The sequence below is a fragment of the Muntiacus reevesi genome, chromosome 3 (genome assembly GCF_963930625.1).
Source record: "Muntiacus reevesi chromosome 3, mMunRee1.1, whole genome shotgun sequence".
In the NCBI taxonomy this organism is placed as follows: domain Eukaryota; kingdom Metazoa; phylum Chordata; class Mammalia; order Artiodactyla; family Cervidae; genus Muntiacus; species Muntiacus reevesi.
This window is the reverse complement of record NC_089251.1, coordinates 257,153,983-257,170,308: the sequence shown is the minus strand read 5'-3', so window position 1 is coordinate 257,170,308 and position 16,326 is coordinate 257,153,983.

Here is a 16,326-nt window from a genome sequence, read left to right as displayed (position 1 = left end):
ATGGGCTATAGCCTGCCAGGCTCCTCTGCCCGTGGAATTTTCCAGGCAAGAATACTGGAAAGGGTTTCCATTTCTTCCTCCGGGGGATTTTCCTGATCCAGGGATTGAACCTGCATCTCTTGTGTCTCCTTCATTGGCAGGTGGATTCTGTACCACTGCACCACCTGGGAAGCACTTACTTTTGCTATGGAAATACAATAATAAGTAGAGGTGACATTTATCTGAGTTTTTCAGAAAGAAACACTAACAGAAAATCAAAGATAGATTGTACATAAAAGAATCCAACTGCTGAAAAAGGGCACAAATCCTAGGTGAAGACAATTATTGAAGCACTAGTAAGACATTGAAGAACATTTAAAACAATATATAATACACATCTATAGAGATAACATTTCTCCCAAAATGCTGTTATAAAAAAAGAAAACGGTCAATGGATAGCCAACAAAAGCCTATTGTATAGCACATGGAACTCTGCTCAATGTTATGTGACAGCCTGAATGGGAGAGGGGTTTGGGGGAGAACGGATACATATATGTATGGCTGCATCCCTTTGCTGTTCACTTGAAACTATCACAACATTGTTAATTGGTTATATCCCAATACAAAATGTCTTGGTGTTAAAAAAAAAAAAAAAAAAAAAAAACTTAATTTTTTTAAAAAAGCTCAAAAAACAACATAGTCAGAGGTGCTGGAAATTAAATATAATTGCAAATTTTTAAGAAAAAAAAGTCCAAATAATGGAAAGCATGCCTCTAAGATTGAACTATTGAGCATAACGATCTGACTGAAGAATCTTCCCATAATCTTCCCAGTTCAGTCACTCAGTCATGTCCAACTCTGTGCGACCTCATGGAAGGCAGCGAGTCAGGCCTCCCTGTCCATCACCAAAACCCGGAGTTTACTCAAACTCATGTCCATTGAGTCTGGGATGCCATCCAACCATCTCATCCTCTGTCCTCCCTTTCTCCTCCTGCCGTCAATCTTTCCCAGCATCAGGGTCTTTTCAAGTGAGTCAGCTCTTCACATCAGGTGGCCAAAGTATTGGAGTTTTGGCTTCAGTATCAGTCCTTCCAATGAACACCCAGGACTGGCCTCTTTTAGGACGGACTGGTTGGATCTTCTTGCACTCCAAGGGACTCTCAAGAGTCTTCTCCAACACCACAGTTCAAAAGCATCAATTCTTCTGTGCTAAGCTTTCTTTATAGTCCAACTCTCACATCCATACACGACAATTGGAAAAACCATAGCCTTGACTAGACAGACCTTTGTTGGCAAAGTAATGTCTCTGCTGTTTAATATGCTGTCTAGGTTGGTTATAGCTTTTCTTCCAAGGAGTAAGCATCTTTTAATGTCATGGCTGCAGTCACCATCTGCAGTGATTTTGGAGACACCAAAAATAAAGTCAGCCACTGTTTCCCCATCCATTTGCCCTGAAGTGATGGGATCAGATGCCATGACCTTAGTTTTCTGAATGATAAGTTTTAAGCCAATGCTTTCACTCTCTTCTTTCACTTTCATCAAGAGGCTCTTAAGTTCTTCTTCACTTTCCTCCATAGGGGTGGTGTCATCTGGATACCTTAGGTTATTGATATTTCTCCTGACAATGTTGATCCCAGCTTGTGCTTCATCCAGCCCAGTGTTTCTCATGATGTACTCTGTATAGAAGTTAAATAAGCAGGGTGACAACATACAGCCTTGATGTACTCCTTTTCCTATTTGGAACCAGTCTGTTGTTCCACGTCCAGCTTTAACTGTTGCTTCCTGACCTGCATACAGATTTCTCAAGAGGCAGGTCAGGTGGTCTGCTATTTCCATCTCTTTCAGAATTTTCCACAGTTTATTGTTAGCCACACAGTCAAAGGCTTTGACATAGTCAATAAAGCAGAAATAGATTACACTTAAACAAATTCATAGAAAAAGAGGTCATATTTGTGGTGATCAGAGAGATGAAGAGAAGGAACTGTAAGAAAGTAGTCAGAAGGTATGATTTCAGTTGTAAGATAAATAAGAAATATAATAAGAAATGTAATGTACAATATGGGCTTCCCAGGTGGCACAGTGCTAAAAGAATCTGCCTGTGAATACAGGAGATGCAAGAGATGAGGGTTCAATCCCTGGGTTGGGAAGATCCCCTGAGTAAGAAATGGCAACCCACTCCAGTGTACTTACCTAGAAAATTCCATGGACAGAGAAGCCAGGTGGGCTGTAGGCCATCAGGCTACAAAGAGTCAGACACAACTGAGCAACTGAACACACACAATGTACAACATATTTAATATAACTAACACTGCTCTATCTTACAAATGAAAGTTTTTAGGAGAGTAAATTCTAAAAGTTCTCATCACGAAGGAAACTTTGTTTTCTTTTGTACCTATAGGAGATGACATGTTTACTAAATTTATTATTATAATCATTTCATGATATATGTAAATCAATTCATTATGCTGTACACACAAACTTATACAGTGCTGTGTGTTAACTATATCTAAATAAAACTGGATGAAAAATAAAGAATCCCCTAACATAATTTGTCTTAATGTGTGGCCAAAGCTTTCTGTGCCACGATGTAAAACCTTCATTTTCTACTACCTAAAGAGTTGCTCCTGAATCTCTGCCACTTCAGTAGTGTCATGTGTGTTGGAGAGCTTGAAAGGTCAGAACATCTAAATCTAAATAATTGCTAAGGTTGGTGACTATTCTAGGCTGACTGATAATTAGATGCCTCTTGTTAATTGGTTGAATGATCATTGAGAGTAGTTGAGGAAAAACTGGGTTCTCTAATGATAAAGTAGTAATAAAATGTTTACACTTAAAATACTGTATATTTAGCATGAATTTGCTATCTGAAGATTTAAGAACTACATAATTTCCTAGGAAGCATGCTGGAACATCATCTTTCAAGTCAAATGACTGTTCCAGCTTCCAGTCCCACCAAAATGGGACTTCAGTTGCTTTACCAAACTTTGTATTGTCTGTTTTCTAAATATTGTTTTAAAAATATAGCCATTCTAGTAGGTCTAAGTCATATTTTAGTATGATATTAATTTGAACTTGACAAGTGAATAATGATGAACATCTTTTCATGTACTTATATGCATTTAGAGTGTACTAGCTGGTCACTTATCTGTGTGAAACTTTTGCTTATTTTTAATTAGTATTAGTTTGTTTGCTGATTTTTGAATTTTAAGAAACTTAAAAGCTTTTGCACAACAAAGGAAACTATAAGTAAGGTGAAAAGACAGCCCTCAGATTGGGAGAAAATAATAGCAAATGAGGAAACAGACAAAGGATTAATCTCAAAAATATACAAGCAACTCCTGCAGCTCAATTCCAGAAAAATAAATGACCCAATCAAAAAATGGGCCAAAGATCTAAACAGACATTTCTCCAAAGAAAACATACAGATGGCTAACAAACACATGGAAAGATGCTCAACATCACTCATTATCAGAGAAATGCAAATCAAAACCACAATGAGGTACCATTACACGCCAGTCAGGATGGCTGCTATTCAAAAGTCTACAAGCAATAAATGTTGGAGAGGGTGTGGAGAAAAGGGAACCCTCTTACACTGTTGGTGGGAATGCAAACTAGTACAGCCGCTATGGAAAACAGTGTGGAGATTTCTTAAAAAACTGGAAATAGAACTGCCATATGACCCAGCAATTCCACTTCTAGGCATACACACTGAGGAAACCAGATCTGAAAGAGACACGTGCACCCCAATGTTCATCGCAGCACTGTTTATAATAGCCAGGACATGGAGGCAACCTAGATGCCCATCAGCAGATGAATGGATAAGGAAGCTGTGGTACATATACACCATGGAATATTACTCAGCCGTTAAAAAGAATCCATTTGAATCAGTTCTAATGAGATGGATGAAACTGGAGCCCATTATACAGAGTGAAGTAAGCCAGAAAGATAAAGAACATTACAGCATACTAACACATATATATGGAATTTAGAAAGATGGTAACGATAACCCTATATGCAAAACAGAAAAGGAGACACAGAAGTACAGAACAGACTTTTGAACTCTGTGGGAGAAGGTGAGGGTGGGATGTTTCGAAAGAGCAGCATGTATATTATCTATGGTGAATCAGATCACCAGCCCAGGTGGGATGCATGAGTCAAGTGCTCAGGCCTGGTGGGCTGGGAAGACCCAGAGGAATCGGGTGGAGAGGGAGGGGGGAGGGGGGACCGGGATGGGGAATACGTGTAACTCTATGGCTGATTCATATCAATGTATGACAAAACCCACTGAAAAAAAAGAAAAAGAAAAATAAAGCCCAAGCTAGAGTAGAAAATGAAAAAAAAAAAAAGAATTCTTTATATATTCTTGATACAAGTCATTTACAGAAATAGGATTTAAAATATTTCTCTCAATCTGTGGCTTTATATTTCTTTTTCATAACATGACTTTGAAGAGTTTTGATTAAGTTACAATTTATAATATAATCAATTATGTGTAGGTGCTAGTCATAAGAAATCCTTATCATGTCTAAGGTTTAGATATTACATTTTGTTGCATAATATGTTTTTTAAAGTTTACACTAATGCAATGTAAAACATTAATATTTTTATAAAATTTAACCTTTCCCCAGTAAATAACATTATTTTACATATTGTCAACTGTAACATTTGAACTGACAGTGATAGCCAATTTTAGGAGACCCTTAAATGATTGATGACTATACAGATGCAGCATATAGCTGCACTTTACCTCTTGCACTAGTATATTGCAAAGTATTCTAGGAGACCCTTAAATGATTGATGACTATACAGATGCAGCATATAGCTGCACTTTACCTCTTGCACTAGTATATTGCAAAGTATTCTAGGAGACCCTTAAATGATTGATGACTATACAGATGCAGCATATAGCTGCACTTTACCTCTTGCACTAGTATATTGCAAAGTATTCTTCAGAGATAAGTAGTCAAAAAATAAGATTACTTTCTTATTTTTATTGTAAAGTGCTGTCACTGTAATGATAATGTAATGTTATGATAATGTAAATGGTTAAACATTTAGCTATTTTTAAGTGTAAAACATAAGAAGTATTAACTATGAAACTGAGAGATGAAGTAGAAGAAAATTAAGATTGATGCTTCTGAGAGGTATATTTAGTACACAGTAATAAATGTGGCATTCAAAATTTTTTTTCCAATATCTCCAGCTATCATGCATTCTCAGATAGATTTAATGGTAGTAATTTGAAAAAACTTTACTGAAAATAGGAGAAATAATCCTTATAAAACAACATTCCCACCTCTACAATTTGTTTTGTGAGTCAGATTAGTATATTGTTTTACACAATGAGCAAACCTTTGTTAAAATTTACCTTTGCTAAATTTACTTAAATTACATATGTAATTTACATTTTTGTGTTATGATAAAATATTTCTAATTATTCTTTTTTGTATCAATACTAATAATGAAAGCTAGTGAAGAAAAAGTGTTTTAATGGATACTTTATTTCTCAGATCTGCAAGTATAAGTCAGAGATGAAATAGTTGAAGTAAAACTTCTCCAATTCTTTGTAACTTATTTATTTTCTAATCAACCTTGTGCAACATGAAAGAAAAAACAATTGTGTACCATTTGCTTGACTGTTATAAGTCTAGACATTTTTTAATATCAGAAGCATATGCCTAAAGGGGGAAGATAAAGAATATTGTCTGATTTTTCTGGTGATATTTTTTTCCTCTGAAATCACTACTTTCCAGATTTTTATATATTTGACATGTTTAATATGTTTCTATTCAAAGCTCCTCTGATTTGAAACTAATTTAAATTTTATATAAACATGAGCTGTTGTATAACTTGGATATAAGGTTTATGACTTATTGTCTTAAATTTTTATATTTTCCTCTGAAATTAAAATTTCCATCCTTTTATTTCTACTTTCTCTGTTTCTTTTTCAGTGTTGTTGTATGACAATGTTGTACACACACACACACATATACACACTCACTGCTTCATTTGACATCATATCCAAATGTTAACTAAAACAACTGAGTCAACATATGAAATCCAAAACTTCCCTCCTTCCCCTTGGTTAGTAGTAGTTTTACTTATTTATGTAGACATTTGAGCTTCATTATACTAAATCCATGACTTAGGTACACTATCCCACATAGTCAATGACAGCACCACATTGACTCCCCACAGAGCAGATGGCTTTAAAACTTCTAACACTATTGACTTATCCCACAAAGAAGGGACTAGAATCAACATAACAGGCTTCTTGTCTTTTTTTTTCCTAAAATTACCACTAAAATAAATGCTTCCTACTCCTCAGGATGATTGAAAGAGAGAAAAAAGAGATGCCAGAATTGATAATCTAACAGATTAACTTCCAAAGAAGGAAATCAGATGTGGGAGAGGAGGCTCCTAGACTTTCCACATTAACAATGGGAAATATAAACAAGCAGAAAATATTTAATATTAGGATGTTATTCAGAAGATAGCTAAACTGCAGTCAATAAGTGGAGGTTAATAATAAGAACCCTGCCTTTTGAATACATGTTTCATGGATAATAAGTAAGAATGTGTGGAACTTTTTTCATTGGTCATTGAGATATTGCAAGTTAAAGAGCTAGGCTAGAGTGAGGTGAGGCATTCATCCACAACAAAATTTAAGGGAGTGATAAAAAAAAAAACCACGGTGATTAAGATAAATGATATTTTGATGAAACATTTCAAAAACTAAAAAAAGATTTATAATAAAAACGTATCAAAAGTTTGAATAAAAGATAAGACCTGTTTTCTGGGCCACAATGAGGTATCTATTGGGATGTATAAAATTTGAGAAGACTAGCAATATCAAATGTTTTCAACAGTATAAAGCAATTAGAACTTTCATAAGTTGTTGGTTACAATATTAATAATATAATCATTTTGGAAAACTTAAACAGTTTTAATGATGTTAAACATACACTTAAACTATAACCAAGCAATCCCAGACTCATCCTGGTGTATACCAAGAAAAATGAAAACATTTTTTACAAAAAGACTTACTGATGCTCATAGCAGCTATATTAACAGCCAAAGACTGGACTTTTCTGGTGGCTCAGTGGTAAAGAGTCTGCCTTGCAATGCAAGGGATCCCACATGTCATGGAGCAATTAAGCCTGTATGCCTCAACTACTGAGCCTGCACTCTGGAGTCTTCGAGTGGCAACTACTGAGCCCATGTTCCACAACTACTAAAGCCCAGGCACCCTAAAGTCCATGCTCTGCGACAAAAGAAGTCACTGCAATGAGAAACCCAACACTGCAAAAACTAGTAGCCCTGACTCATCACAACTAGAGATAATCCCTATGTGCAGCAACAAAGACCTGGAACAGCCAAAAACAAATAAATAAATAGTAAGAACTCACTCAGTGATCAATGCAAAGAAATAGAGGAAAACAACAGAATGGGAAGACTAGAGGTCTCTTCAAAAAATTAGAGATACCAAGGGAACATTTCATGCAAAGATGGGCACAATAAAGGACAAAAATGTTATGGACCTGACAGAAAAGAAGATATTAAGAAGACATGCCAAGAATACACAGAAGAACCATGGAAAAAGATCTTCACAACCCAGATAATCACTATGGTGAGATACTCATGTAGAACCAGACCTCCTGGTATGTGAAGTCAAGTGGGCCTTAGGAGGCATCACTACAAACAAAGCTAGTGGAGGTGATGGAATTCCAGTTGAGCCATTTCAAATCTTAAAAGATAATGCTGTGAAAGTGCTGCACTCAATATGTCAGCAAATTCGGAAAACTCAACAGTGACCACGGGACTGGAAAATGTCAGTTTTCATTCCAATCCCAAAGAAAGGTAATGCCAAAGAATGCTCAAACAACAACACAATTGCACTCATCTCATACGCTAGCAAAGGAGTGCTCAAAATTCTCCAAGCCAGGCTTCAACAATATGTGAACCGTGAACTTCCAGATGTTCAAGCTAGATTTAGAAAAGGCAGAGGAACCAGAAATCAAATTGCCAACATCCATTGGATTATTGAAAAAGTGAGAGTTCCAGAAAATAAACATCTACTTCTGCTTTATTAACTATGCTAAAGCCTTTGATTGTGTGGATCACAACAAACTGTGGAAAATCCTGAAAGAGATGGGAATACCGGCCCCCCTGACCTGCTTCCTGAGAAATTTCTATGCAGGTTAAGAAGCAACAGTTAGAACTGGACATGGAACAACAGACTGGTTCCAAATAGGAAAAGGAGTATGTCCAGGCTGCATATTTTCACCCTGCTTATTTACCTTATATGCAGAGCACAGTGTGATAAATGCTGGAATGGATGAAGCACAAGCTGGAATCAAGATTGCCAGGAGAAATATCAATAACCTCAGATATGCAGATGACACCACACTTTTGACAAAAAGTGAAGAACTAAAGAGCCTCTTGATGAAAGTAAAAGAGGAGAGTGAAAACTTGGCTTAAAATTCAGCATTCAGAAAACTAAGATCATGGCATCTGGTCCCATCACTTCATGGCAAATAGATGGGGAAACAATGGAAACAGTGACAGACTTTATTTTGGGGGCTCCAAAATCACTGCAGATGGTGACTGCAGCCATGAAATTAAAAGATGCTTGCTCCTTGGAAGAAAAGTTATGAGCAACCTAGAGAGCATATTAAAAAGCAGAGACATTTCTTTGCCAACAAAGCTCCATCTACTCACAGCTTTGGTTTTTCCAGTAGTCATGTATGTATGTGAGTTGGAACTGTAAAGAAAGCTGAATGCCAAAAATTGATACTTTTGAACTGTGGTGTTGGAGAAGACTTTTGAGAGTCCCTTGGACAGCAAGGACATCCAACCAGTCCATCCTAGATGAAATCAGTCCTGAATATTCATTGGAAGGACTGATGTTGAAGCTGAAGCTTCAATACTTTGGCTACCTAATTCGACAAACTGACTCATTTGAAAGATCCTGATTTGGGGAACAATTGAAGGCAGGAGAAGGGGGTGACAGAGGATGAGATAGTTGGATGGCATCACCGACTCAATGGACATGAGTTTGAGTAAGCTCCGGGAATTGGTCATGGATAGGGAAGCCTGGCACACTGCAGGCCATGGGGTCAGAAAGAGTCAGACATGACTGCATGACTAAACTGAACTGAACTGCACTGAAGAAATAGCCAAAGCCTGAAAACAACTTAAATAGCAGAAGAAAGGATAAAAAAATTATGCCCTATTCATACCACATATTCTTCATGGAAACCATGTAGAAATAAAAGTTATAAAAGCTTAGATACTGTATTATTCTATTGATACAGAGCTCAAGAACAGGCAAGATGATAGTGATAGAAATTAAACTTAAAAACAGAAGTAATCATATGACTCTGTGATGGGATCAACCAGAATTGGACTGACATGATGGATTTTTTTTTTTTTTTTTTTTTTTTTGCTCTAGGTACTTGCATCCGCCAAACCCATTCAGATCCACAATTTAGGTCAATAAGCTAGGTTACATGAAACATACTTTCATTTCAAAAGGGGGAAAAAGTGAAAGGAAGACTAGGGCAGGGTTTCTCAACCTTTTCTCATTATTCCCTCTGTAAGTAGCTTTTTTGAATACTTTTTCCTAATCATACCTCTATATATGAAGTTTTAATACCATAGATACATCTATTTGTATATTTTCATGTAGTTATGCTTCATATATAATATGATAGAAAATTTTTTTGTTCTCTCCCTGAGAACTCATTTTCACTTGCTCAGGGGCATTACTCTTACTGAGAATGCATAGGCTAGAGTTAAGTGGGTTACACAGTAGGTTGTCAGAATCATCAAAGGGAAATTTAAAAATTAATCACAACTCCTCTACTCTAGGTATCCAAATGAGAAATTGGCCCAATATCTAAAGTATTGAGTGAGGAATATAATTAATTTTCTTGAAATGGTGAGGTAAGGAAACTGATATTTAAACTATTAGGATAAACATTCAATATAAAATAATGCATAAAATTTGTATAGACAGAAATAATTGATTTTATTCATTAATAGCCATCTGTATTAAACATTTTGAATACTTTTAAACTGATAGTTTATTCTGAAGCAGAAATAATGCCTCCAGCAAAGTGGGAACAGAATTTTATATCTTGAAATACAGAAAACTGCTTCATTAATTTACTTCAATTTATATACCCTTAAATTTATCTCCCTTTCTCTATTGCTTGAAAAAATATTTAAATGAAAAAGCCCTTTCTACTTTTTCATTGCTTAGAGCTGGATATGTATTTCAACAATATAAATGATGTTTTCCTTTTACCATTCATTTACAATAAATACCCGTAGCAACTCAGTGGTCATCAGAGTTATAACTGAATATTTATTCCATATATCTCCTTTATTATTTAAATTTTACATCACCGACAAAGCTATACTTTAAGGTTGTAAGCTTTATTATGCTGGTATATCAGGCAAATGAGTGTTTGATGGGGTGTGCTAATGTGAGCTAAAAATAAAATCCCATCTGTTCACATTTCAAATCACACTGCATCAATACCCTGCATATTGGCTACTACATAATTTAATGAAACTCAAATAAAAACTTGCTTATTTTTAATCTTTCTATAACAGTAAAATCCTGCTAGTTTTAAGAGGAAACAATTCATGTATGAGTTTCTGGAAAGCAACATATTTGTGTATTTGTCAAGATAAGATGAACATAAATAAAAGTAAACAATCCAATGTCTGTTTTAAATCCAAGGAAAATAAAATACTTAAGAATGTATACCATAAAAGTTGAATCATTCTGTCAAGCACTTGAATAGCATAATAAGTTTTAAGTAAGTATATACTCAAGTATTTTCCACATATAGAACGATTTGTCAACTGGAAAATACATATCCTTTGTGAATTATGTTTCCTGGCTAAGTAAACACTATTTCTTCATTTATTTCATTTTTATAATCAGTCTTCATATCCTCTTAATCATCAAACCTGTTCCTAAAAATTTTCTATGCCATAAGTGTTCTGGTTGGATTCTACTGAGTAAACTACCTGATGATAAACAGAAAAAATTATTCTTACAAATCCATTGTCTTGTTTGATGTATTTCCACAATGCATATTTGCTAAAAGAATTTTAAAATTAACATTTAATATCTAAATTTGTTACAGATATTTTATTATCTTATGATTAGTAGACACATTTAAACTGAAATATATACATATATATATACATCCTTTCACCTATTTATCATAGGTGACTTTGGTAGCTTTCATTGAGCTACCATGAACACAAACATTATTTAAAGTATTCTATTGTGAGATATAACACCACTCAGTGTCTGCATATTGTGGTAATTCTACTTTATACCCAATATACTACTTGATAGAAGTTTATGTACATATTTTTATCTTGAGGTATAATTATTATCTTTTACACTGATGATTGTATTTCTATTAAGGATATACATAAACATATTCTCTAGATTTGTTCCCTTCCATTTTTCCTGTTTAATCACATACATATTTTAGTCAAAACCAACACAATCTGAAATGAAATTTCACAAAACATAGTTGGAAATACTCACTCTGTAGTAATAGAAAGATGCTGAATCTTCTTCTTCTTTTAGCTTATTTTTCTGTCTGAGATTTCCTGGTAGCTCCACCACATTGCTTTAACTATGTGACTTGGTTTCTATTTTCCTACCTAAGCCACTTCTCTGAGGGGGTCAATTTGACTGTTGTAATTTAGTTTGACAAAGTATACATCTAATTTATTACCAAACAAGGACATTTCCAAGAGTGAAAAGGAACCTTAGTATGAAAGAAACTGGAAAAAGAAGAATAAATCAGGTCTGTCCTGGGAAAACTTGGATAAGTGGTCAAATTACAGTCTGACCATATTAGGATCATATTAGGAGAGTTAAAACCTTACATTGACTAACTGACTGGTTCAAAATTGGGAAAGGAGTATGACAAGGCTGTAGATTGACACCCTGCTTATTTAAATTATATGCAGAGTACATCATGTAAAATGTTGGGCTGGATGAATCACAAGCTTTAATCAAGATTGCTAGGAGAAATATCAACAACCTCAGATATGCAGTTGATACCACTCTAATGGCAGAAAGTGAAGAGGAACTAAAGAGCCTCTTGATGAAGGTGAAAGAGGAGAGTGAAAAAGTTGGCTTAAAACTCAACATTCAAAAAACTAAGATCATGGTATCCAATCTCAACACTTTACAGCAAATAAGAAGGGGGAAAAGTAGAAGCAGTGACAGATTTTCTTTTCTTGGACTCCAAAATCACTGCAGATGGTGATTGCAGCCTTGAAATTAGAATATGGTTATTTCTTGGAAGGAAAGCTATGACAAACCTAGACGGCATATTAAAATCAAAGACATCACTTTGCCACCAAAGTCCATATAGTCAAAGCTATGGTTTTTCCAGTAGTCATGTACAGATGTTAGATTTGGACCATAAAAAAGGTTGAGTTCACTGAAGAATTGATGCTTTCAAATTGTGGTGCTGGGGAAGACTCTTAAGAGTCCCTTGGACAGCAAGATCAAACCAGTCTATCCTAAAGGAAATCAAGCTTCAATATTCATTGGAAAGACTGATGCTGAAGTTCCAACATTTTGGCCACCTGATGAAAAAGACAGACTCATTGGAAAAAACCCTGATGCTGGGAAAGATTGAAGGCAAAAGGAGAAGAGGATGGCATAGGATGAGATGGTTGGATAGGATCACTGACTCAATGGACATGAGCTTGAGCAAACTCTAGCAGATAGTGGAGGACAGGGAAGCCTGGCATGCTTCAGTCTATGGGGTCACAAAGTATTGAACATGACAGCAAATGAACAACCACAAAATATTAAGCATGATTTCTACAATCTGTCCTTTATCCATATGCATTTATGCCACTTGAAACCCAATACTTCTCACTTGACCCGACAATGGACTGAACAGTCCATATTTAATTTTATGTGCTTACTAGAAGGGATGGATATGATGCTTCTCAAATTATCATTCTTCAAGTCAATTTCCCCTCTAAATAGTTCATATTGTCTGCTCTGATTTAGCTGCTCTTGTAAGCTCTCAGCTATGTTCAAAATTCTAGAATTGATCTCTTCACTTTTGGAAGTTTTGAGAAAACTGTAGATAAAGTTCTACACATTCTCTACTTTAATGATATTCTCGATGTGTAGGGGAAAAGAAAGTTTTCTCTTTTCCTCCGAAGAAAGTTTTATAGTTTTATATTAAAGAAAATATATCTACATATCATAATCAACATCATTAATTGAAAAATCTTATCTATTTTAATGAGTATCATTGGATTTATACTTTTAAACTTTTAAAATAAAATATAATCAAATTGTAAATGAACTAAAGGGAATTGATAGATACCTGAATGAGGACTTTTTTCTGTGCAATTTTTGGCAAGAATAGATTGTTGTTATAGTTGATGTTCTTATTTAGTCTGACTCTTTCACTACCCCATGGACTGTAGCCCACCTGATTCCTCTGCCCGTGAAGTTTTCCAGAAAAGAATACTGGAGTGGGTTGCCATTTCCTTCTCTAGGGGATCTTCCCAACCCAGGGATCAAGCCCACATCTTCTGCATTGGCAGGCAGATTCTTTACCACTGAGCCTCTAGGGAAGACCTAGAATAAATTAGCATCTAGAAATAGGATTCTTAGTATTGTAGTACTTCAGGTACTACAAGCAACAATATTTAAAGATGATAAATCTTGAAATTAAAACCATAAAAGTAAATATTTTCTGTCTAATGTTTTATGAAAAAATAAAATGAGTCTTTGTAATCAAAGAAGAGAGGGTATTTAGACTAATATCTCTGACTGGTTGGACAATGAAGTTTAGTCGTGTCCAACTCTTTGCGACCCCATGGACTGTAGCCTATGAGGCTCCTCCATCCACTGGATTTTCCAGGCAAGAGTACTGGAGTGGGTTGCCATTTCCTTCTCCAGAGGATCTTCCCAACCCAGGGATTGAACCTGAGTCTCCTGTGTTGAAGGCAGATGCTTTTCCTTCTGTTGAAGGCAGGTAGCTTTCCAAAGAAGCTATCAAGGAAGTTGGACTACACTGTTACATAATATAGCACTCAGGATATAGTCAAATTAACAATATTTTAGTGACTAATCTACAGATTTTTTTTTTTTTTTTTTTTTTGGTATGAGAACTAAGTTGAGGGATGTGATAGTAAAGGAAAGGACAGATTATCTGAAGAGGACTGTAACATAATTTAGCATTCGATGTACAGCTTAGTGGTTTTCCAAGTACAAACACAGCACTTAAACTTTTTTTTAATGTATTTTACTTATTTCCTTTGAAGTGGATATACATTACATATTTACAGTGTGTGTGTGTAAGACTTTTAAACACAAAGATCATTTTAATTTTAAACATAGTTGTCCTATTTTGTTCCTGAGATATCTAAGCACTCATCAGAGCCACACACTAGGTATTTAATAAGTCATGCTAGGGTCAGACCAAATGCCAATTGTTAGTGCCATCTTGTGACAGTATCTATCAGAGTAAGAGGGTTGGATAACTTATGTTTTGTTTTACTTTTACTAAATACTCAGAAGCTTTTCCCAAAAGTAAAAGAATTTTAGTAGAATATGAAATTGCTTGAGATGCTGTTCGTTGAAATGAACCTACCACCTTATCACCATTTCATTGTGCTCAGCCTTTCTTCCATCATACTTAGTATATCTTCTTTCCTTAAAGTTTCTTTCAAATTTCTGTTCCATTTGTTTTCAGCCTATTAACTGTCCACTATCCTGAACAATCTGATTTATTGTAATTTGAGAAAAGTATTATCTTGTAAAATTTTCTTTCACTATTTTGACAAGCACAGTTAGAATGGATAGCCAGATGATTTTCTATAGAGTTGTTTAAAAGAACTTTTCCTTGTTTACCTAACTCTCATTGTATAGAAAAGAACATGCTTATTAAAATAACTAAATCATTTATAGGATTTCAATCAGTGTAATGGATACAATCATGTCATTTGGAGATAATTCATTAACAAAACAAGATCTGAGAGTAATAAATGGACAGTTCATTTACCAAGTGGAAATTATTTTTCATTAACTAATAAACTTAGGAGGAAAAGTTTTCAGTGAAAGAATATATATGGGGAAAATCTGTCTGTTTTGAAATATAATTCAGTTAGGAAATCAATACATGCATATATATATATATGTATTCTCAAATCATCCAATTAAAAAAATAAAACATATGGTATACCAGTAAAACTTTTATTTTCTGTTTGTTTCTTCTCTGATTTCTCAAATTGCAACTTTTTATCTTAATAAATGCAGTGGTAGTAGTAAAAATCAAAGTTAAATGATATGCATTAATTTTGCAGTTGGGCAACCTGCTACTAATTGGTGTTATGGCTTAGTATCTAATATGGAGTGATGGATTACTAGAATAGAATTGAAATGATGCTGGATGTGAGTCCTAGCATACTTACTAATACAAAAGATCAAGAAACTGGATATAGCATATTTTAAATTGAAAGGAAATAGCCTTTTATATCATCAAGAGCCAATCTACCTTTTAGTATAACCATTCTGAAACATTACTTAGCAAAACGTTTACTGTTGAATAATACTACAGGTTATTGTCATTATCATTACATTTCTGAACATTTAGTCCAAGTCTGTGTGTAAGTGTGTGTTGCACATTTAACATGACTATAGCCATATAAATACTCTTGGACAGGCATGCAGAATGCATTTTGTGTATGTATATGTGATATGTGTGTGTGTGCGTGCATTTGCCAAACCAACATTTTATCATCCTGGCACAGATCTTACTATCAGATAGAAGGGTCCATATTTTAACCTGCTATATTCTGTTTAATAATGTTTATTTTGTGTCCACTGTATAACAGTGGATATAATGTTAGCTTGGGAAGCAGAGATACCAACCCTTTATTCAGAGTTTTCAGAACATACTAAATGAACTTGATGAGTCTTTTAACTATTCCATGCTCTACTTTACAAATCATAAAACAAGTTTATAATTAAATATATAGATTATGAATTTTGATGATTTCCCATAGCAAAAAGAAATTTATTTTCAACTTTTACATTCTAATTTAATTTCTTCCAGTGTTGGATTAAAAAATGATCCTCTATAGTCATTATAAACACCATATTACTTTACATGTCTCCCGAGAAACCTGGATGCAGATCAAGAAGCAATAGTCAGAACTGGACATGGAACAACAGACTGGTTCAAACTTGGGAAAGAATTACATCAAGGCTGTAAATTGTCACCCTGCTTATTTAACTTCTATGAAGTGTACATCATGCAAAAT